Here is a 25,064-nt window from a genome sequence, read left to right as displayed (position 1 = left end):
GACCCCTTTGGGAAGCTCTCAACCCTCTACTGTGCAGGGACAACCAGATGTCCTATGGGGTTATCCCAGGGCCCAGAGTCCAGGCCCCATTCCAGGATGGCTGCGCACAGTCCTTTGTAGGATTTTGTGGGGTTGGGTGGCCAAAATGGTGGTAACACAGTAATTTTGAGTGATTCAACTTTTTTATATAGGGGAGGGGTCCCCCCCCCACCACCCCCAGCCGCAAGTATTTGCCTGGGACCCCGTGTATCCTAGGGCAGCCCTGTCCACGGGCTACCCATCAGGCCTTCCTGCTCTGCTTAGCAGCTCTTGGCCTGGACCAGAAAGTAGGATAAGGGCCTTTTGTTTGTCCCTCAGGCCTGAATGGCACTCTGTTTTCTGTATTTGGCTCCCGGGCCAGCGGCTTTCCTACTGCTGCAGTTATAACAGTCTAGTCTCAAATGAGAACTCCATTCCCATCCTGACTTCACATTCTTTTACTGGAATCCTGGGAGGATAAGGCTTTGAGCCAACATGGGGTCTTGTGTCGGTCGCTGCTGGGTTGGGGCTGATAACTGAGGTGCTGGGAGGGGGCCTTTCCTACCAAGAGACCTTACTCTGGGGGATGGAAAAGGGGGAAAAACCCCTTTGTTCCCATTGAACTAAGTGGCTAGTCAGCAGGAATCTAAGCCAGCTCTGACCTGGCAGGAAGGGAATGTGATAGGAATGCAGAGAGTTGGTAGGAAGGCCCCCTCTGGGCCCCGCGCCCCCGGGGTGAACGGAGACTGGGGGCAGCTGGGCAGAGTCAAGATGATGTATTTGCTGCCCTCTTCCCTTTCTTCCTTGCCTCCTGCCTGCCGTCCTTCCCCAGCGACACGTATTCCACTTCACCCTGTCCAGTGTGGAGCAGGAGAACAGTCCTGGGACCCAAGGGGCCTCTCTTGTGTCAAGGTCAAAGGAGTGGAAAGGTGGTGTGGGGCAGAGAGAAAGCGAGCAGAGAGCTTGTCTGAAAGACTTTGAAACCACAGGAAGCCATTTGCTCAGCTGAAACTCCTCGGCCCTTTAAGGCGGTCAAATATAGGGCGCTGAGGTCAGCCCCCCTCCCCTGACGCAGTGCGGGAACCACAGCCCCTTCTCTGCTCATGTGCGCTACCTCTCCTTACGTCACAAAGTGAAGAAGCCTGTTTGCTTTATTTTAAAGTTGTTTTTCCTTCTCTCAGTCCACAAAGAGTGGCCTCCTAGACCAGTGGTTCTTCAAGTGGTGTCCCCAGATCCCTGCAGGTCCTCAAGACCATTTTGAGGGGGTCCCTGAGTCAGATTTTCATATAATATTAGGAGGTTGCTTGCCTTTTCCACTGTCGACATTTGCACACTGCTTGGCATGTGGGATCTTAGTTCCTTGACCAGGGATTGAACCCACATTCCCTGCATTGGAAGGCGGATTCTTTACCACTGGACCACCAGGGAAGTCCCTAAAATTTATTTTTATAACACCTTTATTGAGATATACTTCATATTCTTTAAAATTCACCCTTTTAAAGTGTATATAATTCAGTGGTTTTCTTATATTCACAATGTTACACAACCATCACCACTATCTAACTCTAGAACAGTCTTACCACCCCAGAAGGAAATCCTGTTTCCCAGAAGGAAACCTTCCCCTACAGCCCCTGGCAATCATTTTTTGTCTCTATGGGTTTACCTATTCTAGACGTTACATAGTCATGGAATCATATAATAGTGGCCTTTTGTGTCTGTTTTTTTTCAGTTAGGATATTTTCAAGGTTCATCCACTATGTAGCAAGTAACAATACTTCATTTTTAATGGCTATACCACGTGTTGTTTATCCATCCATCAGTTGGACGTTTGGGTTGTTTCCACTTTTGGGTTATTACGAACAGGGCTACTATGATCATTTAAATACATGTTTTTGTGTGGACAAATGTTTTCATTTCCTGTGTATATATCTAGGAGCTGGATCATACAATAACTCTGTATTTAATTGTTTGAGGAACTTCAAACAGTTTTCCAAAGTAGTCATTTTACATTCCCACCAGCAGGGTATGAGGGTTCCAATTTCTCCATCTCCTCACTGGTACTTATAATGGTCTGTCTTTTTGATTATAGCCACCCTCGTGGGTGTGAAGTAGTATCTCGTTGTGGTTTTGATTTGCATGCCTGTAAGACCAGTGACGGTGAGCATCTTATGCTTATTTGTATGTCTTCTTTAGAGAAATGTATATTCAAATCTGTTGCCCATTTTTAGTTGTGTTGTTTGTGTTTTTGTCATTGAGTTGTAAGAGTTCTTTATTCTGGATATCAGACCCTTATCAGATTATTTCCTTTATAAAATATTTCTCCCATTCTGCGGTTTGTCTTCTCATTTCTTGCTGGGGTCCTTGAAAGAACAAAAGTTTTTTTATTTTGATGAAGCCAGTTTATCTGTGTTCTTTTCAATTGCTTGTGCTTTTGCTGTCATAGCTAAGAAACCATTGCCTAATCCAAGGCCACAAGGATTTGTATTTTATTCTAAGATTTTTACAGTTTTAGACCTTAAATTTAAGTCTTTGATCCATTTTGTGTGAGTTTCTGTGGCTGGTGTGAGGTAGGGGTCCAACATCATTCCTTTGCATGTGTGTATCTAGTTGTTCCAGCAGCATTTGTTGAATTGTGTTGGTATCCTGTTGAAGACCAATTGGCTGTAAATGTGAGCGTTTTCTGGGCCCTCAATTCTATTCCACTGATCTATAGGTCTATCCATATCCCAGTACCACACCATTTTGATTACTGTAGCCTTCTAGTAAGTTTTGAAATTGGCAAGTGTGAGTCCTCCACCTGTTCTTCTTTTTCAATATTTTTTTGGCTGTTTTGGTTCCTTTGCATTCCCATGTGAATCTTAGAATCATCTCGTCAATTTCTAATAAAGTAAGCTGTGATTTTTTTTAAAGCGATTGCATGCATTGAATCTGTGGATCAATATGGGGAGCATTGCCATTTTAACAACATTAAGTCTCTGATCCATGAACATGAGGTGTTTTTGTTTAGGTCCTTACGTTCTTTCAATGGTATTTTGTAGTTTTCAGTGAACCAGTCTGCACTTCTTTGGTTAAGTTTGTTCCTTGGTGTTTGATTCTTTTTGATGCTTGTCTTACTGTATATTGATTTACTGTTATCTTGTTTACCCCTCATCCTCACTCTCTTCTCTTAACCAGACTGAGTCTCCATAGGGCCTGGCCCTTTGGTAGCACAGTGCACTGCAGTAAAGATTTTATAGTTTATTTATTTTTTTATCCACACCACCTTTGTGAAGAAGGCATAAGGTTATTACTGTCCCTGGCCTAATAGTTGAAGAAACCGAAGCCCAGAATGCAAGGTGACTGCCAGCACAACACTGGTTAATGGTAGCAGAGGTAGGAACAGGATTTTTCTGATTCACAACTCCTTCCAGTCATCATCCTGTGTGAGACTGACACTCTATTCTTGGCCCCCAGGCTTGTTTCTGTGTCACTACCTTGCTTATCCTGAGCCCCAGGGCATGATGCAAAGAGAGAACGATTGAGGCTGATATCACAAGGACTGATCATTGGGATCACTTTTCTTTTCTTCTTTTTTTTCTTTTTATTCATTTACTTTTTTTATGGCTGCATCAAGTCTTCATTGCGGCACGCGGGATCTTTCATTGCAGCACATGGGCTCTTCGTTGCGACATGCAGGCTCCTCTAGTTGTGGCATGCAGGTTTTCTCTTCTTTAGTTGTGGCAAGTGGGCTCTGTAGTTTGTGGCATGCAGGCTCTCTACTTGAGGCGCATGAGTTCGGGCGCTGTGGTGCTTGGGATCTTAGTTCCCCGACCAGGAATCAAACCCCTGCATTGGAAGGCGGATTCTTTACCCCTGGACCACCAGGGAAGCCCTGGGGTCATTTTTCTGGGCATCTCCAATGTGTTAGACTTTCTAGGTATTTCCAAAACACATGACCTCATTAAGCCCTCAGAGTAACTCTACAAGATGACTCAGATCATTCTGCATTTTATAGATCAGGAAACTAAGGTTCAAAGGGTCATGTAAACTCCCAAGTCAAAGAGCGAGTTCCATGTTGGAGCTTCAGTTCAGCACAGTTCCCAGAGCTCAAGCTGTGGACAGGAGGAGTCGTGGCACTAGAAGGTGTGAGTTGTGCGAAGGAGGAAGGTAATGGGGGTTTCTTGGAAATCAGGCTCCGTAACACTGGGGTTGGGTTGGGTCAATCCAGAAGCTTTTGCTCATTGGTCTGGAGCTGATGTCCCAAGGTGGCGGACTTGTGTCTTTCTGAGGGTGAGGAAGAGCTAGGAGAGGCCTGGAAACAGCCCCTGTGATCCTATAGCCTGTGGCGTTATCCTGTGGTGATTAACTCTGGTGGTGGAAGCTCCTTTGCCATGTGTAGGTTTTGCCTCCACCATCCACATGATAAATTCTTAAAGTTCAGGGGTCATCACCTTCTTTCTTTGTTTCTCCATAGCACCTAGCATGGTTTCTGTTACCCGATGGGCATTCCTTTTAAGGTTTTTGAATAAATGGAAGGCATTCTGTGTGCTGGCTTTGCTCCATCAGAAGTCATAGACTCTCAGTGCCTCTGTGGCTGGATTTGGGCTGATGGAGAAGTGGGGGCCGGCGCACGGACAAGGCCATTAGAGGGGTCCAGCTGCTCTGGTGATGCGAGACAAGAGGCTTGAGACCGTTGCAATATCTGCCTCTTGCTGACCGCGTCCCCATCCCCAGAGCTGAGTGCAGACCAATGTCGTTCCTACTTGGAGTCTCTGATGGGAGGTCAGGTTGGTCTGTCGCATCCAGGGTCCAGGGTCAACAGTGTTGTTTCCACATCTGAGCAACCCATGAACCAGAACAGCAGTGAATAACTTTGCCATCAGCTTACCTGAACCAGACCCTTACTCCCTCCCCACACTTCTGTTTCCTAAGATGAAGAAAATAGCCACGAAGAAGTAGTAATGGGTGGCCTTGGCAGTGTTTCACAACCACTGCGTAGAAAGTTAGTGGCTGCAATTTCCAGTCTTGGATGTTCTGCTTAGACTGAAAACAGCAGCAGAGATGATTACGTTCCTTTGTGATGCAGTGAGGGTGGGGAGCTTGCCTTTCTCCCCAGCCTTGTTCTGGCAACTGGTGTCCCAGTCACACCAAGCCACATGTGGCTTGTGAACACACAAAGCCAGGTGGCCTCCCCGTCACAACGCTCCCTCTTCCTGGAACACTTCCTCTTCCTCCTTCCCTGCCAGGCCACCTATCAGTCTTCTTATCTTCCAGTCTCATCTCTGGATGCCTTTCCTGCTGCTGTTGCATAGAAAGTGGGTATTGATAATAGTCAGATCCACTGAGCCCTCACAAACAGCCGTGCGATGTATGTGCTATTAATCCCCATTTTACAGATGACAGGACATTTTACTGTTCCTGGACAGAGCCTCTCGCTGGGGTGTCATTCTGGCTTCATCTCCCGGGATCTCCAGCTGCCGATCTTTGCAGGGTCTGTTAGCGGTTCACACCCTTCCTTGGTGGACTGGAGGGGAAGCACAGGACTGCTTGTTGTCAGCTCTGGAGAAGGATGGAGAAGAGGTGGGAACACAAGGCCCTGTGTGGGTCAGGATCTGGTCCTAGAGGAGTGAGCAAGCTCCCTCCGCCACTGAATTTTCACCTAACTCGTGGGCTCCCGGAGGCTCCTGTGATTTGGACCTCCGCCTGACTTAGGGACCAGGTGCGCCCACATTTCATGAGCAGGCTCAGCACACCGGCTTCTCTGGGCACCATCTGCCATGTCAGGTGGACGCTCAGAGCCAGGGAAGACCCTCTCTGGCTAATTAACCTCGAATTCTGGACACGAAGCAAAATTAGAACAGTGAGTTATTGACTCTGCTTCCTCCAAGAGCTTGTCAGAGCTGAGGCTGGGTTGTTTCTGTTTTGGTGGGAGTGGGTGGTGCCCAGTGGGTGGGAACGCTACTCCTGTTCTTTTTTTTAAGATTTATTTTTGTTTACTTATTTATTAATTTTGGCTGTGCTGGGTTTTAGTTACAACATGCGGGATCTTTGGTGAGACATGCGGGATCTTTGGTGTGGCATGCAGGATTTTTTAGTTATGGGATGCATGCGGGATCTAGTTCCCTGACCAGGGGTGGAACTCGGGGACCCTGCATTGGGAGCTTGGAGTCTTACCCACTGGACCACCAGGGAAGTCCCTTTACTCGTGTTCTTGACTGGAGTGGTCTCTGGGAGAACACTACATTAAATGAATTGGTCTGGGTGGGCTTAACATTGTGGGCAAGCATTTAAGAACGCTGCTAACGAAGTCATACCAGGTCAACAGCCCACAAGAGCCGCTAGGTGACATGTGCCCTTGTGAGGAATCCTGTCTCCTGGCCCCATGATGTCAGCAGTTCCCAGGGGGACAACCTGAGGCATTCTGAGGTCTCAGCAGGAGGAGAAAGACATTAGACACCTCATTTTTCTCTTCTCCCGTTGGATCCTCTGCTGCTTTTCTTAGGCCAGAAGCTCCCTCTCCTGCCTGGCTCTCCCATCCCTGGCCCCGGTCCTCCTCTCCTTGTAAAACCCAAATACCACTGGCCCTTTAATCCTTCTGCCAGAACCCATGGGCAATGGCTTTTCACTGCCTCCTCCCAGCTCACCCCTGACCTGATTTTTTTTTTTTTTTTTTGCCTTTTCTCAAACAGTCTGTTCAAGGTCTACTCCTGAGTTGGAGATTGGCTCACAAGCAGCCTGTCTCTCCCCTGAGCCTAGGGGAGGGGGCAGTTCTGGAAAGTCATTGACAGAGGCTTAGCCCAGAACGTCATTTATAAACAGGCAGCAGGCAGAGGGCCCAAATTTGGGTGTTCCAGCCCCAAGGACACCGTGGCGTCCCTGGGGCTCTGCAGACCAGCTGCCGCGGTAAGAGGACCACCTTTCAGAGGCCACGAGGCATATTGTCCTGGGTGGGGTGTGCACACACTGTGGCCTCATTTCTCTCCTCTCTGGAACTTGGCAGCCTTCTTGTACTTGGGAAAGGAGAGGGCAGAGGGATTCTGGAAACGGTCCTTAGAGACAGGAATCCAGGAGGGGTGGGCTGGATCATTGCTCATGGGCCGGTGGGGACACTGGTCAGGGATGGGCAAAACTGAGGAGCCCGAGGCAAACCCTACCTGACAGTAAAATGGGTTCTGCCTGAGACCTGGAGACAGAGGAAGGTGGGCTGTGGGTCCCCAAGCTCTGGGCCTGAGCGTCTTTGTGTGGTGGTGACATTTAGGGGAAAGGTCACATGGTTCCTTCGACTGGGTTCCCTTGTGCAGATGGTGAAGCTGCCAGCGATCAGGGAAGGGGTCTGCTCTGAGCACAGCACCAGGCCAGGGGTCCAGGGCACACACGTGCCGTGCTGCACATCCTTGGTTAACTCGGGCCTTGATGAAATGCTCTGGAGCCGCAGAAGAGGAAGGCCTGGCTTTCCTTTAGAAGTCTGGGGAAGATCAGCTCTCCTCAAGACGTGAGTTTGTGGTTGTATCCTCAACAGCAGTGAACAGAAAGCGGGTAGGCACCGCCTTCTGGGAGGCCAGATTTCTGGCATTTGAGCAGACTTGCAGCTCAGGTTTAAGCGGGGAGGACTTCTCCCGTTTGCTTAGAAGAAAACCTTTCCCTCAGTTTACAGGGAGGAGAGACAGATAAGGGCTCCTGGTTCTTATCTTCAACTGCAAACAGGCCAGACTCTCCTCCAGGTCATGGGATAAAGATTGAAGGCTGCGTGTGTGCGTGTGTGTGTGTGTGTGTGTGTGTGTGTGTGTGTGTGTGTATGTTTCAAGGAACAGGTGAGAGGGAGGGACATACAGTTTCCTCTGCTTTGTCCCAAACGTCCCAAGAGCAGAAGTTGATAAGAAATATGCCTTTTCTCCCTGGTGTCTTGGACCAGGGATGGAGGGATGTGGTGCCTTTGACTTTATTCTCGTTCAGGGAAGTCTAAGGGACACCTGTCATGAGGAGGAAGTCTGGGGCAAGGAGGCAATCAGTAGTTACTAATCCACACGGATCTGGAAAGATCTTGCTTGCATATTTGGTCTCCTTCTGACTGGAATGAAATGTCAGTTTCATGAGGGCAGGGACCTCTTCTCTCTTTTTTTTTTTCTTTTTTTTTTTTTTAATTATTTTTTTTGGGGGGGTACACCAAGTTCAATCATCTGTTTTTATACACATATCCCTGTATTCCCTCCCTCCCTTGACTCCCCCCCACCATCCCTCGAGTCCCCCCCATCCTCCCCCTCCCAGTCCTCTAAGGCATCTTCCATCCTTGAGTTGAACACCCTTTGTTATACAGCAACTTCCCACTGGCTATCTATTTTACAGTTGGTAGTATATATATGTCTGTGCTACTCTCTCGCTTTGTCTCAGCTTCCCCTTCACCCCCTGCCCCCTCCCAAACCTCGAGTTCTCCAGCCCATTCTCTTGTTCAAGTGGCCTAATGGTACCTGGCGTGTTACAAAAAAGGCTCAGTCAGTATCAAATGAATGAATGAGTGAGTGCCTTTTCTTTGTTTCTCATTTCACTCAACCTCTCCAACTTCATTTTCTGTTGATTCCATACCAGACTTTTCACTTGATCAGCATCTCCTTGGTGACGCCTGACGCTGACCCTAAACTGGTCAGGCCAGACTGTGCTCGCAGAGAGAGGACAGACCCTGCCGAGCAGGTGCCGACACCCCGTGTGCCCGGCTCTGTGACCCGCCGGGGGCCTCTTGAGTGGGTCCTTCCTCCGAGCCCAGGTCAGGTCCCCTCCCCATAACACCTTCCCCAGCTCTCCTCGGCTGCTTCGCCCTTCCCCAGCCGCCTCGGTGTGTGCTAGGTGTTTAACATTCCTAATATGTCAAGTATACTAGTCCTGTCTCCTCGCCAGACAGAAGGCTTCTTGAAGGCACAGGCCATGTGTTACATTATCCTCTGTCCTTCAGGTGTGCGTTACGGGCAATAGGTGCTCAGGAAACCCTTAATGGCTCTGATTGTATGAAATCTAATCATAGTCCTTTGAGGAAGCTTTGCGGTTTACAGTTTATGAAACTGAAGGGACAGTCTGCAGTTTCACATACGACAGGTCGCTTACTTGTCAACCCTCTGTGTTGGGCGGATAAGCCTGCTTTATAGATGGACTCACAGGTCTGAATTGTTTTTCACTCAGCACTTCCGGCATCGAACATGTGGGTTTTTTCCTCACACCAGCCGATTCTCCAGTTCTCTGCAGACATCACCTAGGTATCCTTCAATTCAGTTCAGTTCTTGCACCACCTAGAGTTAGCACAGACCCCACAGGTGAAGGGCTCCATCCCACAAGACGGCCCGGCCTCAGACAATTGCAGGACCTGGCCTCCTGGCCTTCCTACCACCCGGCTGTGAATCAGAGATTCCCCGACCCCTCATCAGGTTCGATAATTTGCTAACTGCTCACAGAACTCAGAGAAGTACTTTACTTACTATCACCAGTTTATCATAAAGGATACTGTGAACAGCCAGATGAAGAGGTACTTAGGGTCTGGAAGGATCCAGGGTGCAGGAGCGTCTGTCCTCAGGGTTGGGGTGCAGCACCTCTTGGCACATGGATGGATTTACCAACCTGGAAGTTCTCTGAACCCCACCATTTAGAGTTCTTATGGAGGCTCCATGATGCAGGTATGAATGGCCAGTGGTGACTAACTCAATCTCCAGTCCCTCCCCTCCAAGTAGGGCTGAAAGTCCCAACCTTCCAATCACATGGTTGGTTCCTCTGGCAACCAGCGCCCATCCTGACACTATCTAGGGGCCCACCAGGAATCACCTCATTAGCATAAACCCAGGTGTGATTGAAAGGGGCTAGTTATGAATGAGAAACGTTGCTCCTGTCTCCTCATGGTGGTGACTCAGGAAATTCCAAGGGTTTTAAGAGCTCTGTGCCAGAAACCAGGGACAAAACCCAGATTATATGGTTCTTATGGATCACAATATCACACAGGTGCAGAGAGGCAGGTTGATCTCCAAGGTCATAGGACCAGATGATGGCAAAGCTGGAAATTGAACCACAGCCGTCGTATGAGAGTATGTGGCCCCCACCTTTGCTTCCTCAAGGCTTCTCCCGCCCTCCATGGAGGGAGGTTCCTGCCTGATTTCCCCTGACTGTCACCCCTGCCCCCAACTCCCCACCTGCTCCCAGGCTCTGGCTGTTTCTCCCTTTATCCTTCCAAAGCTCCAGCTCCTGGGATGCTGGTGCAGTGAGTAGACATGGAAAATGGGCTGCGTGGAAGAACACTGAGGTGGCAGGGAGTTCGGGAGGCAGTGCTGGGGCGTGGGGGGTGACAGATGGGGCTGGAAAGCCCATTTTCCTTCTCTAGAAAATGAAGATGGTGGTGCCCGTGCCGCTAGTCAAGGTTCCCGTTAGTAGCACATGAGAGTGTCTATTAAAGTACTTTATGAACTGCAGAAAGCCATGAGAATATTGTTGTTAAATATAATTACAGCATAAAAGTTGCAGCTCAGTAAAGCTTCAAATGGGATAAAACCCACCTCATAAGTGTTAGGATGCCCTGGCTGGTGCCTCATCTAAGGCCTGGCACTTAGCAGACCCTTGTAGCTGTTATTCATTAGTACTGTTTTTGTAATTATTGTAAGACATGCCCTCTTCCCTCAGAGAGGGGTGGGTGGCACTGAGAGGGCCTCCGGAGTAGGGACCTTTAGGTTGGAACTGAGAAGATGGGAAAGGCAGTGTGTCGCCCAGGGCTTTCGTAATTCATTTATTACCTCGGGTCCCGAAACCCTGTTTTTCCATAAAATCTAAAGGTCTCAGCTGGGATGTTCTTTCCTCCCTGGAGAGTTTTCAACAATCTAACTTCTCAACATTGAGGAGAAATGATTATCTTCACGCAAACACACCCACTGCTGTTGGTGAGCAGAAAGTGAGTCTTGGCACTTCAGATCCTGCTCAGTGTTGTAGCTGCCGGAGCTCCTGGCGGCCACCGGGCTCCTCTCCCCTCCCAGGGCGTGCGCTGCGGGGTAAAGGCCAGTGTGAGTCTGCGAGCCTCTGGCCATCACTGCAAAACTTCAAAACAACCCGGGGGAGATTCCTGCTCCGCCCGGTTGGGTGCTCAGTCAGGCTCCAAGCACCGATGGGCATGGGACCGATGAGGCAGTGAGCCTGTGCGGGAGGCTGTGCTGGGGGGACGAGGCCATCGGACAGTGATCGCAGGCCTGGAACGGCCAGGGCAAGCATAATGGTCCGGGAGGAGTGATTGGGGGTTGGCAGGCAGGGAGGGGAGAGGATGGTAACAGGGAACCTAGATAGCATGGTAGATCTTAAATCTATCCACAGCAGGCTCCTGGGGAGCAGGGCCATGACCGAGGCACAGCTTGGGACGATGGGCAGAACGGAATGTGAGCGCCGTGGCCAAGCTACTTATCCTGAGTCTCTGTTTCCTTACTTACAAAGCTGGGGCCGTACTACTCACCTTACAAGGCTTTTGATGGTTAAATGAGATAATGTGAAGCACTTAATGTAATGGCTGGCACTGGGTGGCAAGCCCACGCAAGTGGCGTCCGTGGTTCTGATGCTCTGCCAGGTGGCTGTGGTCATAGGATAAAACCAGCAGGAGTGGATGCCTCGGATTCCGTCTCTGGGAAGCCTCGGGCCAATTTTTGTGCTCAAATTCCAAAGCAGGGTGAAAGGTCAGATCAAGGGGCTACAAGGGAACGTTGTCCTGGGGAATCAAGAACAGGGAGAGAAAGCAGCAGCAGCCACAGTCAAGGTCATGTCCTGTCTGGGTCGCTGTTTGCTTTCTTCCTTCCAGGAACAGAAGCTCTTTGCCACTGAATTCCGTCACCATCTCCTGGGCTCATGGACTCTGTGTGTTGATGATTAATTTATCAGAGAACCGAGTTTTCACACTTGAGTGCAGTTCCACAGTGCTTCCTCCACAGGGAGGCTTGAGGGGTGGGTGTTGAGGGGAATAGTGGTAAAGGCTGGCCAGGAACAGTTGATGGTCACGCACTGATCCTGAGAAACTGAATTAATCAGCCAGGCAAATCAGGCACCCAGCAGGGGAGGTTGAGGCACCCAGGGACGAGCAACGGTGGGAAGTCATTACGCCTCTAGGCTTGAAGGGGTTGGGAGAGGAAGTAGTGCTTCCTCCAGACTCCAGGGCGGGTTTGACAGTGTGGAGGCAGGGACACCCAGCACGGACTGTCATAGCGGCTGGACGCATCCTGAGTCGGGACTGTGGCATCAAGGCCAGTAGGGAGTGGGGAAGATCGCACCCCACGTTCTCTCTCTTTCCAGCCTCCTCTCTCCTGCCTGGGTTTCCCATTGGCTGAAGCTGCAGGACGCCAGCCAGTGAGGGAGCCCAGGTGCCTCCATCCACAGGCCTTAGCTTCCCTGGGTGCAAAGCAGAGAAGGGGGCTGCAGGGAGGTGAGCGGAGAGTAGCCAACGAGGGAGCCTCTCCTAAAGGCTAGTTCCTGGTGGAAACATGGGCTCAACAGGTGTGACAAGTGGAGGAGTGAGCGCTCTGGCCTCCTAAGGGTCATCGCAACTGCTATTCTTTGGGCAGGGGCTATCTCCAAATCAGAGGTAGTCACAGTTTTAGATTTGATCATCAAGGGCAATTAGGAAAGATAATGAAATGAAAGGCATACAGATTGGATAGGAAGAATTAAAAGTATCTTTATTTGCAACTGACATAATCTTGTAAAGGAAAATCTAAGGGATTCACTAAAAACCTATTAAAACTAATAAAGGAGTTCAGCAAAGTTGTAGGACACAAGGTCAGTATACAAAAATCAATTGTATTTCTATACAGAGGCAGTGAACAAACAGGAAATGAAGAAAATTCCATTTATAGTATCATCAAAAAGAATAAAATACTCAGGAATAAATTTAACAAAGAAAGTGTAACGCTTGTAAGAATATAAAACATTGTTTAAAAAAATGAAAGAAAACCTAAATTAATAAATGGACTCCCTGTGTTCATGGATGAGAAGGCTTAATACTGTTAAGATGGCAAGACTCCTTAAATTGATCTACAGATTCAATGCAGTGTCTTTCACAATTCCAGCTGCATTTATTTGCAGGTGACAAGATGAGCCTAAAATTCACATGGAAGTGCAAGGGAACCAGACAGCCAAAAGAATCTCAAGAAAGAACACAGAGGACTCACACTTACCAATTTTAAAACTTACCACAGAGACTTCCCTGGTGGCACAGTGGTTAAGACTTTGCACTTCCAATGCAGGGGGCCCATGTTCGATCCCTGGGCCCTGTACATTGCATGTCACAACTAAGAGTTTGCATACCACAACTAAGGAGCCCACATGCTGCAACTAAGGAGCCGGTCAGCTGCAGCTAAGGAGCCCGCCTGCCACAACTAAGACCCAGTGCAACCAAATAAATAAATAAATATTAAAAAAAAAACTTACCACAAAGCTATAGTAATCAAGACATTGTGGTACTGGCATAAGGACAGACGTACAGATCAATGGAATAGAACTGAGAGTCCAGAAATAAATGCTCACGTGTATAGTCAATTGAGTTCTAACAGTGTTACCAAGATAACTTAATGGGGAAAGAACAGTCTTTTCAACAAATGGTGCTGAAACAACTGGACATCCACGTGCAAAAGAATGAAGTTGGACCTCAACTTCGTACCACATATAAAATTCAAAGTGGATCAAATACTGAAACGTAGAAGCTAACAACTATAAAACTTTTATAAGAAAACATAGTCATAAATCTTTGTGATATTGGGTTAGGCAGTGATTTCTTAGATACGACAGCAAAAGCACAAGCAATACAATTTTAAAAATAGATAAATTGGGCTTCATCAATATTAAAAACGTTTGTGCAGCAAAGGACATTATCAAGAAAGTAAAAAAGGCAATTTAAAGAATGGGAGAAATTTTTTGCAAATCATATATCTGATAGGCACTTGTATCTACCATATATTAAAAAGAAAGTCTTACAACTCAACAATAAAAATACAAATAATCCAAAGGCAAAGGATCTGAATAGACATTTCTCCAATGATAATATCCACATGGGCAATAAACACATGAAAATATGCTCAACAAGATTGGCCATCAGGGAAATGTAAATCAAAACCACAGTGAAATACCACTTCATACCTGCTAAGATGGCTAAGCAGAAAGACAGATTGGGACTTCCCTGGTGGTCCAGTGGTTAAGAGTCTGCCTTCCAATGCAGGGGATGTGGGTTTGATCCCTGGTAGGGGAACTAAGATCCCACATGCCACGGAGCAACCAAGCCTGCATGCCACAATGACAGAGCCTACATACTCAGGAACCTGCATGCCAAAACGAGAGAAGCCTGCGCATCGCAATGAAGAGTCCACGTGCCACAACAAAAGATCCCACATGCCACAACGAAGGCCCGACACAGCCAAAAATAAACAAATAAATAAATATGTAAATATTACCAAAAAAAGATAATAACAAGTGTTGGCGAGGATGTGGAGAAACGGGAGCCCTTATACGCAGCTGGTGGAATAGGAAAATGGAGCAACAGCTGTGGAAAACTGTCTGGCTGTTCCTCAAGTGGTTAAACAAAGAGTTACCATATGATCCAGCATTATATACCCGAGAAAAATGAAAATACACACGCACCCAAAACTTGTACACAAATGTTCACAGCAGCATTATTTGTAATAGCCAAAAAGTAGGGACAACCAAAATGTCCACCAAATGGGTTAATAAAGTGTGGTGTATCTGTACAGTGGGATGTTCTTTGGCAGTTAATTGGAGTGCTGTTACCTGTTACGACATAGATGAACCTTGAAAACATTATCCTACATGAGAGAAGCCAGACAGAGGAGCAAGTAATTTAGTATTCCTATGTCAGTTAGAGGCAAGGCCCGGGCCTCAGGTGTCCCTCATGTTGTCTTCCTGTGTCACAGTCAGGTTCAGCCAGAGGCCATTTTCACCATGGGTCCCGGCAAGAGGAGTGCTGACTCAGCTATCCTTTAGGTCCCCTGGGGGCAAGGGTACCCGTGGAGTGGTCCTGTGCAGTCCTCACCGTAGCTGGTACCTGCTCTGCGTGCCATGCTCAGGAGACACCCTCTGCCTTCCTCTTCTCGCAGCTCCGGCTGCCTTTCTGGCCTGTTCTCTCGCTTTTTTGGATGGGCCTCACCCACAGCAGCTTCCTGAGAAGCCGTGTGAGGAGGTCAGTTGTGGCAGCCCTGTTCTTTGTCTTTAATTCACCTTCGCACATAATGGATAGTTCAGCTGGATAGAGACTTACAGGCTGGAAATCATTTTCCCTTTGCAGTTTTGAAGAATTGCTTTGTACTTTTCTAACTTCCCAAGTTGCTGTTGAGAAATCCCAAACCATGCTGATTTCAGATTCTTTGTGCCCGCACCCCGCTCCCCTCTTCTGAAAGTTCACAGGGTCTGAAATTTCATGACATACCTGGTGTGAGTCTGCATTCGTCCATCTTGCTGGCTCCGTGCATCCTTCCGTGTGGAAATGTGGCCTCCTGTCTTAAGAGTTTCTTGAATTATTTCATTTCTTCCCCTGTGTTTTCGCTGACCTCTCTTTCTGAGACTCCTGTTATTTAATTTTTGGATCTCTTGAACTGGCCTTGAACTTCCATTTCTTGCCTACTTTCCATTTCTTTGTCTTTTTGTTCCAACTTCTAGGAGATTGCCTTACCCTAATATTCCAACCCTTCTGTTGATTTTTTGTGTTTGTCTTTCCCATTATATTTTTAATTTCTAAGAGCCTTTCTTACTCTCTGAATGGGTCTTTAAAAATATGTGCATAGCATTCTGCAGTTTCACCTATGTAATCCTTTTTTGTTTCTCTGAGGATATGAATGCCATGTTCAAGTTTTCTTCTTGTGCTGGCTGTTTCCTTCAAATTGCTTTTCTCTGCTGCTTTCCTTTGGTCTCTGTCTTTGAAGGAATCTGTCCTCTGCCGGGATCAACTCGGCGACTCGAGGCGAGTGACGGGTGCCGCAAGCTTGAAGAAGACACAGACACAGACTGAAGAGAAAAGTGGGACCGGGGGGCTCAAGACCTCTCGGATCAAGAGCCTTGCTGATTGATCCCACGTTGCTTTTATTGAGTTCTCGGCATAGTCTAAGGGTCTGACACTCCCAGGTTAATCCCATAAACAATCAAAGGCCTCACATGACTGGGGGCAATGATCTTTGTTTGCCTCCTGGGTCCTGATTTGAGCTGGGTGTGGAGAGCAAAGCAGCCCTGGGGGAAGGAGACCTCTCTCAGAAGGATTAAGGGTCTGTGCCCCACCCGTGTTGGCCCCTCTGTGACTGTGCCTGTCTTAGGTTGTTCCTCCCTTGAGGAATCTTACCCGTCTCTGGCTAACCAGTCATCCTCCAGGGCCAAACACGGTGATATAAGGAAGGCTCTATGCACCACCCCTGTTGGCCCCTCTGCGGCTGTGCCTGTCTTAGGTTGTTCCTCCTCTGAGGAATCTTACCCGTCTTTGGCTAACCAGCCATCCCTCAGGACCAAACAGGGTGATATTAGTCTCCATGCCCCGCACCCTCAGCTCCTCCCCTGCTCAAGCAGGACATTCTGAATCCCATCGCTCGGCCCACATACTTCAACATTTTCAATGTTTCAAAAAGGTTCCAGAATGTCTTCCCACAGTCCTCGACTGCCCAGTGAGCTCTGGTGGCCTGCTCACAATTACTAGGAGGGGCTAAAGGCTGCCTGGGAGTCTGGTTTCTGAGGTGCACAGTGGTGATGAGGCATGCTGTCTGTTGGGGCACCTGAATGTCAGTCTCCTGAGGTCTTCCCTCTTGGGCTGGGTCAGGTCTCAGAGGAGGGGAAGGGCTGGCTGCCGGTGCTCTGGGAGCTGAGTGGGTGAGGGGACAAGATGCATGGGCTCACTGAACCTTCCTCTGCTGTTTCTGGCAAGGTACCCAGGCCCTCAACTGTGTCCTGCACCCCCCAGTGCAGACCTTGAGCTTTGTCCTCTCCAGAGAGCAAACCTCTGCCCTTCAGGAGAGGGTGGGGGAGGGATGGTCTCCAGCAGCATGAGTAGGGGAACAGATCTAGGGATCTAACTGCTTCTCAAAAGCTTTCACCCAGCTTCCATTGTACGCATCAGCCCGTTCATCCCAGTCCCGAGGGACCTGGAGCCACAGTTGCCTAGCCTTGCTTGGGTTCTGTGATGAACACTGGTAGATGATCAGCCTTCCCCACTGCCAGGTAGGCCACGAGGTCAGTTAACTCAAGCTGCTTCCACAGTTACGTTGCTGTGGTCTCCCCCCTAGTCTCTTGGTCCTTGAGGATTTATAGCTTAAAAAACATAACCTCGTATTAAAGTTTGGTTTGGTTTGGTTGTTTGTTTTTTTTTTTTCTTTTTTTGGCTGTGTTGGGTCTTCATTGCTACGCGTGGGCTTTCTCTAGTTGTGGTGAGTGGGGACTCTACTCTTTGTTGTGGTGCGAAGGCTTCTCAGTGTGGTGGCTTCTCTTGTTGCGGAGCATGGGCTCTGGGCACGTGGGTTTCAGTAGTTGCAGCACATGGGCTTAGTAGTTGTGGCTCACGGGCTTAGTTGCTCCATGGCATGTCAGATCTTCCTGGACCAGGGCTCGAACCTGTGTCACCTGCATTGGCAGGCGGATTCTTAACCACTGTGCTATGAGGGAAGTCCTTACTAAAATTTTGGTGGGATTTCAGGAGGGAGAAAAACTAGACACAATACCCAGACCTGAGCAGGCTTTGCACAGGGCAAAGGGCATGCAGGTGGGGAGCATCTCGGTGGAAGGAATGCTCTGAGGAAGACAGGAATGTGCTTGGATTATGTGAGAACGAGGAGGCAGTTTGGCTGGAGTTATAGGACCCAGGAGGCTGAGGAGTGATGGGAAATGAGGCTCTACAGGCAGGTTGGACTAATGATGTGAGGCAAGATGCTTTGTGTGGGCAATAAGGGTCATGGAGGGTTTTAAAAAGAGAGTGAAAGAATGCCTGTATTTGGGATGCTGTCCCCAGTATATAGCCTGGGTGGGTAGCTAAAGCCAGCTGATGGTGATGGTTGGTCATGGTTAGGAGGCTTTTGCAGCAGTTTGGGTAGTAAGAAGGGGGCAATCTAGGGTGGGTTAGTGGAGATGAAAGGAAGGAGGATGTGAGGGACTTCAGAGGAAGAACTGATGGGCCCTCTTGACTAGATGGTGGGAGGGGGAGAGGGAAGGGCAAAGATGGCCCCCAAATGGAAGCCCTAGTTCTCTGGGGATGGAAGACAAGAGGTGTTTGATTGGATTTGGGGGAGTGTGTGTCATCCGGGACGGGGAAGGGTGGGGGTAAGTTCTGTTACAGAATAGACATTTGACATGTATATCCAACAGCCACTGTTTTCAGTCCTCACGCTTCAACCTGCAAATGCTTCTGTTGGTTAAGAAAGGTGGGGGTGGGGAGAGAGACAAGGTATCGAGTGTGTATGAACAAGGAAATCAGTCCTTTAAAAAGCAAAGACTAATTTTCACGTTGTTAAATGAGATTATCAAAGGAGTCTTTATTTTGATCTTCTCACAGGCTCAGTGGTGCTGCAGAATGGCTTCTGAACTGTCGTGAGCCTGGAGAGAGTTTCAGATTCATTTCTTCCTCAGCTCACTCTCAGGTTTTAACCGAATTAAGCACTCGGTACAAGTGGTGTTTACAGAAGACACGGAGGCCTCTTTTTTAACTTTAATTTTTATTTTATATTGGAGTATAGTTGATTTACAATGTTGTGTAAGTTTCAGGTATACAGTAAAGTGATTCAATTATACGCATATCCATTCTTTTTCAGATTCTTTTCCCATATAGGTTATTACAGAATGTTGAGTGGAGTTCCCTGTACTATACAGTAGGTCCTTGTTGATTAATATATATATAGTAGTGTAGATATGTTAATTCCAAACTCCTAATTTATCCCTCCCCCCGACCTTTCCCCTTTAGTAACCATAAATGTGTTTTCTATGTCTGTGAGTCTGTTCCTGTTTTACAAACAAGATCATTTGTATCATTTGTTTCAAATTCCATATATAAGTGATATCATATGATATATGTCTTTGTCTGACTTACTTCATTTAGTATGATAATCTCTAGGTCCATCCATGTTGCTGCAAATGGCATTATTTCATTCTTTTTTATGGCTGAGTAATTTTCCATTGTATGTATGTACCACAGCTTCTTTATCCATTCCTCTGTCGATGGACATTTAGGTTGCTAAATGTCGATGGACCTTTAGTCTTGGCTATTGTAAATAGTGCTGCAGTGAACATTGGGGTGTGTGTATCTTTTCACATTATGGTTTTCTGCAGATATATGCCCAGGAATGGCATTGCTGGATCATGTGGTAGCTCTATTTTTAGTTTTTTAAGGAATCTCCATACTGTTCTCCATAGTGGTAGTACCAATTTACATTCCCACCAACAGTGTAGGAGGGTTCCTTGTTCTCCACTCCCTCTCCAGCACTTATTGTTTGTAGACTTTTTGATGTTGGCCATTTAAAAAAAACTATTTATTTATTTATTTGGCTGTGCTGGGTCTTAGTTGCAGCATGTGGGATCTTTTTTTATTTTAGTTGGAGCATGCGGGATCTTTAGTTGTGACATGCGGGGTCTTTTAGTTGCAGCATGCAGACTCTTAGTTGTGGCATGTGGGATCTAATTCCTTGACCAGGGATCAAACCCAGGCCCCTGCACTGGGAGCGCACAAAGTCTTAGCCACTGGACCACCAGGGAATTCCCGATGATGACCATTTTGACTGGTGTAAGGTGTTACCTCATTGTAGTTTTGATTTGCAGTTCTCTAATAATTAGCAATGCTAAATATATTTTCATGTGCTCTTTGGCCATCTGTGTGTCTTCTTTGGTTTTTTGATATTGAGCTTATAAACTGTAAATTTTGTAGATTAATCCCTTGTCGGTCGCTTTCTTTGCAAATATTTTCTCTCATTCTGTGGGTTGTTTTTTCATTTTGTTTATGGTTTCCTTTGCTATGCAAAAACTTTTAAGTTTAATTAGGTCTCATTTGTTTATTTTTGTTTTTATTTTCATTACTCTAGGAGGTGGATTCAAAAAGATACTGCTCCAATTTATGTCAAAGAGTGTTCTGCCTATGTTTTCCTCTAAGAGTTTTATAGTATCCAGTCTTACATTTAGGTCTTTAATCCATTTTGAATTTATTTTTGTGTATGGTGTTAGAGAATATTATGATTCATTCTTTTACATGTAGCTGTCCAGTTTTCCCAACACCGCTTATTAAAGACAGTCTTTCCTCTCTTATACATGCTTGCCTCCTTTGTTGTAAATTAATTGACCATAGGTGCATGGGTTTATTTTTGGGCTTTCTGTCCTGTTCCATTGGTCTGTATTTCTGTTTTTGTGCCAGTACCATACTGTCTTGATTGCTGTAGCTTTGTAGTATAGTCTGAAGTTAGGGAGCCTGATTCCTCCAGCTCTGTTTTTCTTAGGGCTGCTTTGGCTATTCAGGGTCTTTTGTGTTTCCATACAAATCTTAAAATTTTTTATTCTAGATCTGTGAAAAATGCTACTGGTGATTTGATAGGGGTTGCATTGAATCTGTAGATTGCCTTGGGTAGTACAGTCATTTTGACAATATTAATTCTTCCAATCCAAGAACATGGTATATCTTTCCATATGTTTGTGTCATCTTCTATTTCTTTCATCAGTGTCTTACAGTTTTCTGAGTATAGGTCTTTTGCTTCCTTAGATAGGTTCATTCCTAAGTATTTTATTCTTTTTGATGCTATGGTAAGTTGGATTGTTTCCTTAATTTCTTTCTGATCTTTCATTGTTAGTGTGTAGAATTGCAAGAGATTTCTGTGTATTAACTTTGTATCCTGCAACTTTACTGAATTTATTGATGAGCTCTTATAGTTTTATGGTTAGCATCTTTAGGGTTTTCTATGTATAGTATCATGTTATCTGAAAACAGTGACAATTTTACTACCTCTTTTCTGATTTGGATTCCTTTTATTTCTTTTTCTCCTCTGTTTGCTATGGCTAGGACTTCCAAAACTACATTGAATAAAGTGGTGAGAGTAGACATCCCTGTCTTGTTACTGATCTTAGAGGAAATGCTTTTAGCTTTTCACCATTGAGTATGATGTTACCTGTGGGTTTGTCATATATGGCCTTTATTATGTTGAGATAAATTCCCTCTATGCCCACTCTCTGGAGAGTTTTTATCATAAATGGGTGTTGCATTTTGTCAAAAGCTTTTTCTACATCTGTTGAGGTGGTCATATGGTTTTTATTCTTCAGTTTGTTAATGTGATGTATCACACTGATTGATTTGTGGATGTTGAAAAATCCTTGCATCCCTGGGATAAATCCCACTTGATCATGGTGTATGATCTTTTTAATGTATTGTTGGATTCAGTTTGCTAGTATTTGTTGAGGATTTTTGCGTCTATGTTCATCAGTGATATTGGCCTGTAGTTTTTTGTGTGTGTATGTGGTATCTTTGTCTGGTTTTAGTATTGGGGTGATGATGGCCTCATAGAATGAGTTTGGGAGTGTTCCTTCCTCTGCAATTTTTTGGAATAGTTTCAGAGGATAGGTATTAACTCTTCTCTAAATGTTTGATAGAATTCACCTGTGAAGCCATCTGGTCCTGGACTTTTGTTTGTTGGAAGTTTTTAAATCACAGTTTCGATTTCATTATTTGTGGTTGGTCTGTTCATATTTTCTGTTTCTTCCTGGTTCAATCTTGGAAGATTGTACCTTTCTAGAGTTTGTCCATTTCTTCTAGGTTGTCCATTTTATTGGCATATAGTTGCTCATAGTATTCTCTTATGATCCTTTGTATTTCTCTGGTGTCCATTGTAACTTCTTTTTTATTTCTGAGTTTATTGATTTGAGCCCTCTCCCTTTTTTCCTTCATGATTCTGGCTAAAGGTTTATCAATTTTGCTTATCTTTTCAAGAATCAGCATTTAGTTTCATCGATCTTTTCTATTGCCTTCTTCGTCTCTATTTCATTTTTTTCTGCTCTGATCTTTATGATTTCTTTCCTTCTACTAACTTTGGGTTTTGTTTGTTCTTCTTTCTCTAATTGCTTTAGGTGTAAGGTTAGGTTGTTTATTTGAGATTTTTCTTGTTTCCTGAGGTAAGATTGTATTGCTATAAACTTCCCACAGAGGCCTCTTTATTTGGGGTCTGTAGCCAAAAGGGAAAGTGGAGAGGGGGTACCACTCACCCAGCCCACCCTTACTGCCTGTCTCCGGGTCACAGTGGGATGCTCAGCCTGTCTGGGTGTTCTTTTCATCTGTGGCTCCTGGGGAGGTGAGGAAAGGGCCCTGGTTGTAGCATTTGCCAATTTCTGTGGTGTACAGATACCACTGTGGTCGATTTCAGGCTGTTACCTTGATGTCACTGAGCACGGAGTTGGAAAGGCACAGAGTCGGGGAGCCAGTGGGAGCTGCGCCTGGCATGGGTGGCACACAGTGGGTCTTCCCCCAAAGGATGTGCCTCCCCAAAAGAATGACCCATTTCTTAGGTTATCTGACTTGCTCTGACGAAGGAGGTTAGGAGGGTCAAGTTGTACTTCAAAACGTCATCTCCACAAGCAAGGTACTTCATACACAGCCCCAGCCCAACCGGGTTGACCTCTGGTTCTCCCCTCAGGGCCCTGGCCCTGCCCACCTCTGCCCATCAGAGGCAGGGCCAAGTGCCCTGTTCAGCCTCTGCAGTGCTGACGCTGAAAGCTGACATTTATAATAAAGGCCGGTTATGTGCCAGACACTCTTCTGAGCCCGTTACGTGCAGTTAACTCGTTTGATCTTTTTAACGAGCCTATGCAGGTTTACTGTTCTTATCCCTGATTTTACAGATGAAGAAATTGAAGCGTGGAGGTTAAGCAGCTTGCCCAGAACTCGTGGGCTTGGTGGACCCCTGAGGTCTTAGCACTGTTTAATCCCTGCCCTGTTTCATCAAACTCAGGGAATTCTCTTCACGTGTTTTTTTCTCTCCTAAGATCCAGTCAGGGCCTCGGCGCTGTGGGTGTGTTGGGGCTTCCAGATAAAATACAAGATGGCTAGTTAAATTCAAATTTCAGATAAACCAGTAATTTAGTAGCGTAAGTATGCTCCGAATATTGCATGGGGTATAAAGTATTTAAAAAATGCAGTTTAGCTGAAACTCAGATTCTGACTGAACAGTTTGCATTTTAGTTGGCTGAATCTGGCAGCCCGAGTTTCAGTGGCTCTATCTTGATTGAGAAGAGAGTCGGGCGCCCAGGAGAAGATTGAAGTAATCAGTCTTGCTACTCCTGTTTCTCTGGCCTGGTTGTTCTGAGGGCCACCAATCTCTGATTTGTGGTACTTTTTTTTTTTTTTAATTTAATTTTTTGCTGCGCTGCACAGCATGCGGGATCCTAGTTCCCCAATCAGGGATGGAACCCGCACCCCCTGCAGTGGAAGCGCCAAGTCTTAACCACTGAACCACCAGGGAGTCCATCATGATACATTTTAAAGTAAAACATACTTAATATCTAAATTCCAAACATGTCTAACTTTTGCTTTTCTCCTCTAAAGAGAGAATATTAATACAGCATGTTGCAGGAACATGCCAAGGTAAAGGTAGATCACAACAGAAACTTAAGAAATCTCATACCATCCGTCTAACATTTTGCTATTCCTGAAGACTCACTTGATGTAAGCCAACTCATTCAGAAAACTGTCTAAATTTTTTTAAAACCCCCTTACAGGGAAATGCCATTGCCTTTTCCAATCTGTATCTTTTGCTGATCTGACTTTTTTCTTAAAGCTTAGTCTCCTCCTGCTTCTTGGGGAGGCTGTGGCTAACCAGGAGTTTGGGTGTGGACAGGAAGCACCGCCATCTGCAGGTCTGCCTTCCCTGGGCTGCTGCTTCTCTGGCTGTGCCTCTCGGAATGTGATGTCTTGGCCTCTCAGCCTGGAGAGCCAGAGCGCAAAAGCCACCGGTCATTTCAGCCCTAGGCGGGGTCAGTGCATGGGGTGACACCTGGGTCCCAACCAGCTATATTCTCACAGCTGCCTGTGTCTGGTGCTGGGGTATTTTACCCTGGGACTGGCACTTTGGTCTCAGAGGAGGGAGTCACTCTTCATCCAGTACAAGGCCAGTCATTCACCTGAGCTGAGCCGCCTTCTGGGGCTGTTTCGTCTCTGTAACCCCTAGCGGCCTACCCTCCTGTTTCCAAACAGCATCTGGCTTTATTCCCTGACCTCCTCCTGTGGAAAGTCTAGCTCGCTTTTACCCACCAGCTCAGACATGTACCCATTTTCCCTGCCCCCCTCCTTCCCACATGGTTATGTAACCATTTTAAAATACATTTTCAGTTTTCACATTATTAAAATCAGGTAAATATTGACAGTTGAGAACACCGAGTGTATACATGATAACATTTTCCTGCGTAACTTATCAGTTTGCCGGAGTTACTCTTTACCTCATTCCTTCATCCCCAGACGAACTGTGAATTTCCATCTCCTCCCTGTTCTTTCAGCGGCATCAGGTAACCCCCCCTTTCTATCTGTCGAGACTACCGATCCCCTCTTGGAGCCGCACCCCTGGAAGCCTCCTCCGCAGCAGCGGTTCTCACCATCCCCTGAGAGTTCCCTGGCTTCCTTCTGTGCTGGCTCCCAGGACCTTCCTGGGCAAATGCGCTCGAGGGTGGTAAACGTTCCTAGGCCAAGCATGTCTGAAAATACCTTTATTTTGCCCCCACACTTGATTGATAGTCTAACCGGGTGGAAAATTCTAGGTTGGAGAGCGTTTCCCTCAGAAGTGGCGCAGCGTCTCTGTGACCTCCTCCTTCTCTCTGGGAGCAGAGCGGGCTGAGGGACGGCCCCCAGAGATGCCCAGGTCCTCATCCCTGGCACCTGTAGGTGTCACGTTTTCAGGGAAAAGGGTCTTTGCAGATATGATGACGTGAAGGATCTTGACAGGGGGAGGTAACCCTGGATTATCTGGGGGCCCTAAATGCCCCCACAGGGGTCCTCAGAAGGGAGATGCAGGAGGTTAGACACACACCACGGTTCTAGAAGGCCAAGTGATGACAGGCAGAGACTGGAGTGATGCGGCCACAAGCGGAGG

The 25,064-nt window shown here is 46.7% G+C and overlaps 1 protein-coding gene across 5 annotated transcripts in view; it reads left to right on the top strand.

Annotated features, from left to right (window-relative positions):
* The window catches only part of PC (pyruvate carboxylase), a 94,822-nt gene that overhangs the window by 33,896 nt on the left and 35,862 nt on the right, over positions 1-25,064 (top strand). The window lies entirely within an intron of this gene.

Source organism: Hippopotamus amphibius, chromosome 3 (genome assembly GCF_030028045.1).
Source record: "Hippopotamus amphibius kiboko isolate mHipAmp2 chromosome 3, mHipAmp2.hap2, whole genome shotgun sequence".
In the NCBI taxonomy this organism is placed as follows: Eukaryota; Metazoa; Chordata; class Mammalia; order Artiodactyla; family Hippopotamidae; genus Hippopotamus; species Hippopotamus amphibius.
Note: the sequence above shows the minus strand (reverse complement) of the source record. Positions and strands in the feature narration are given on the sequence as shown.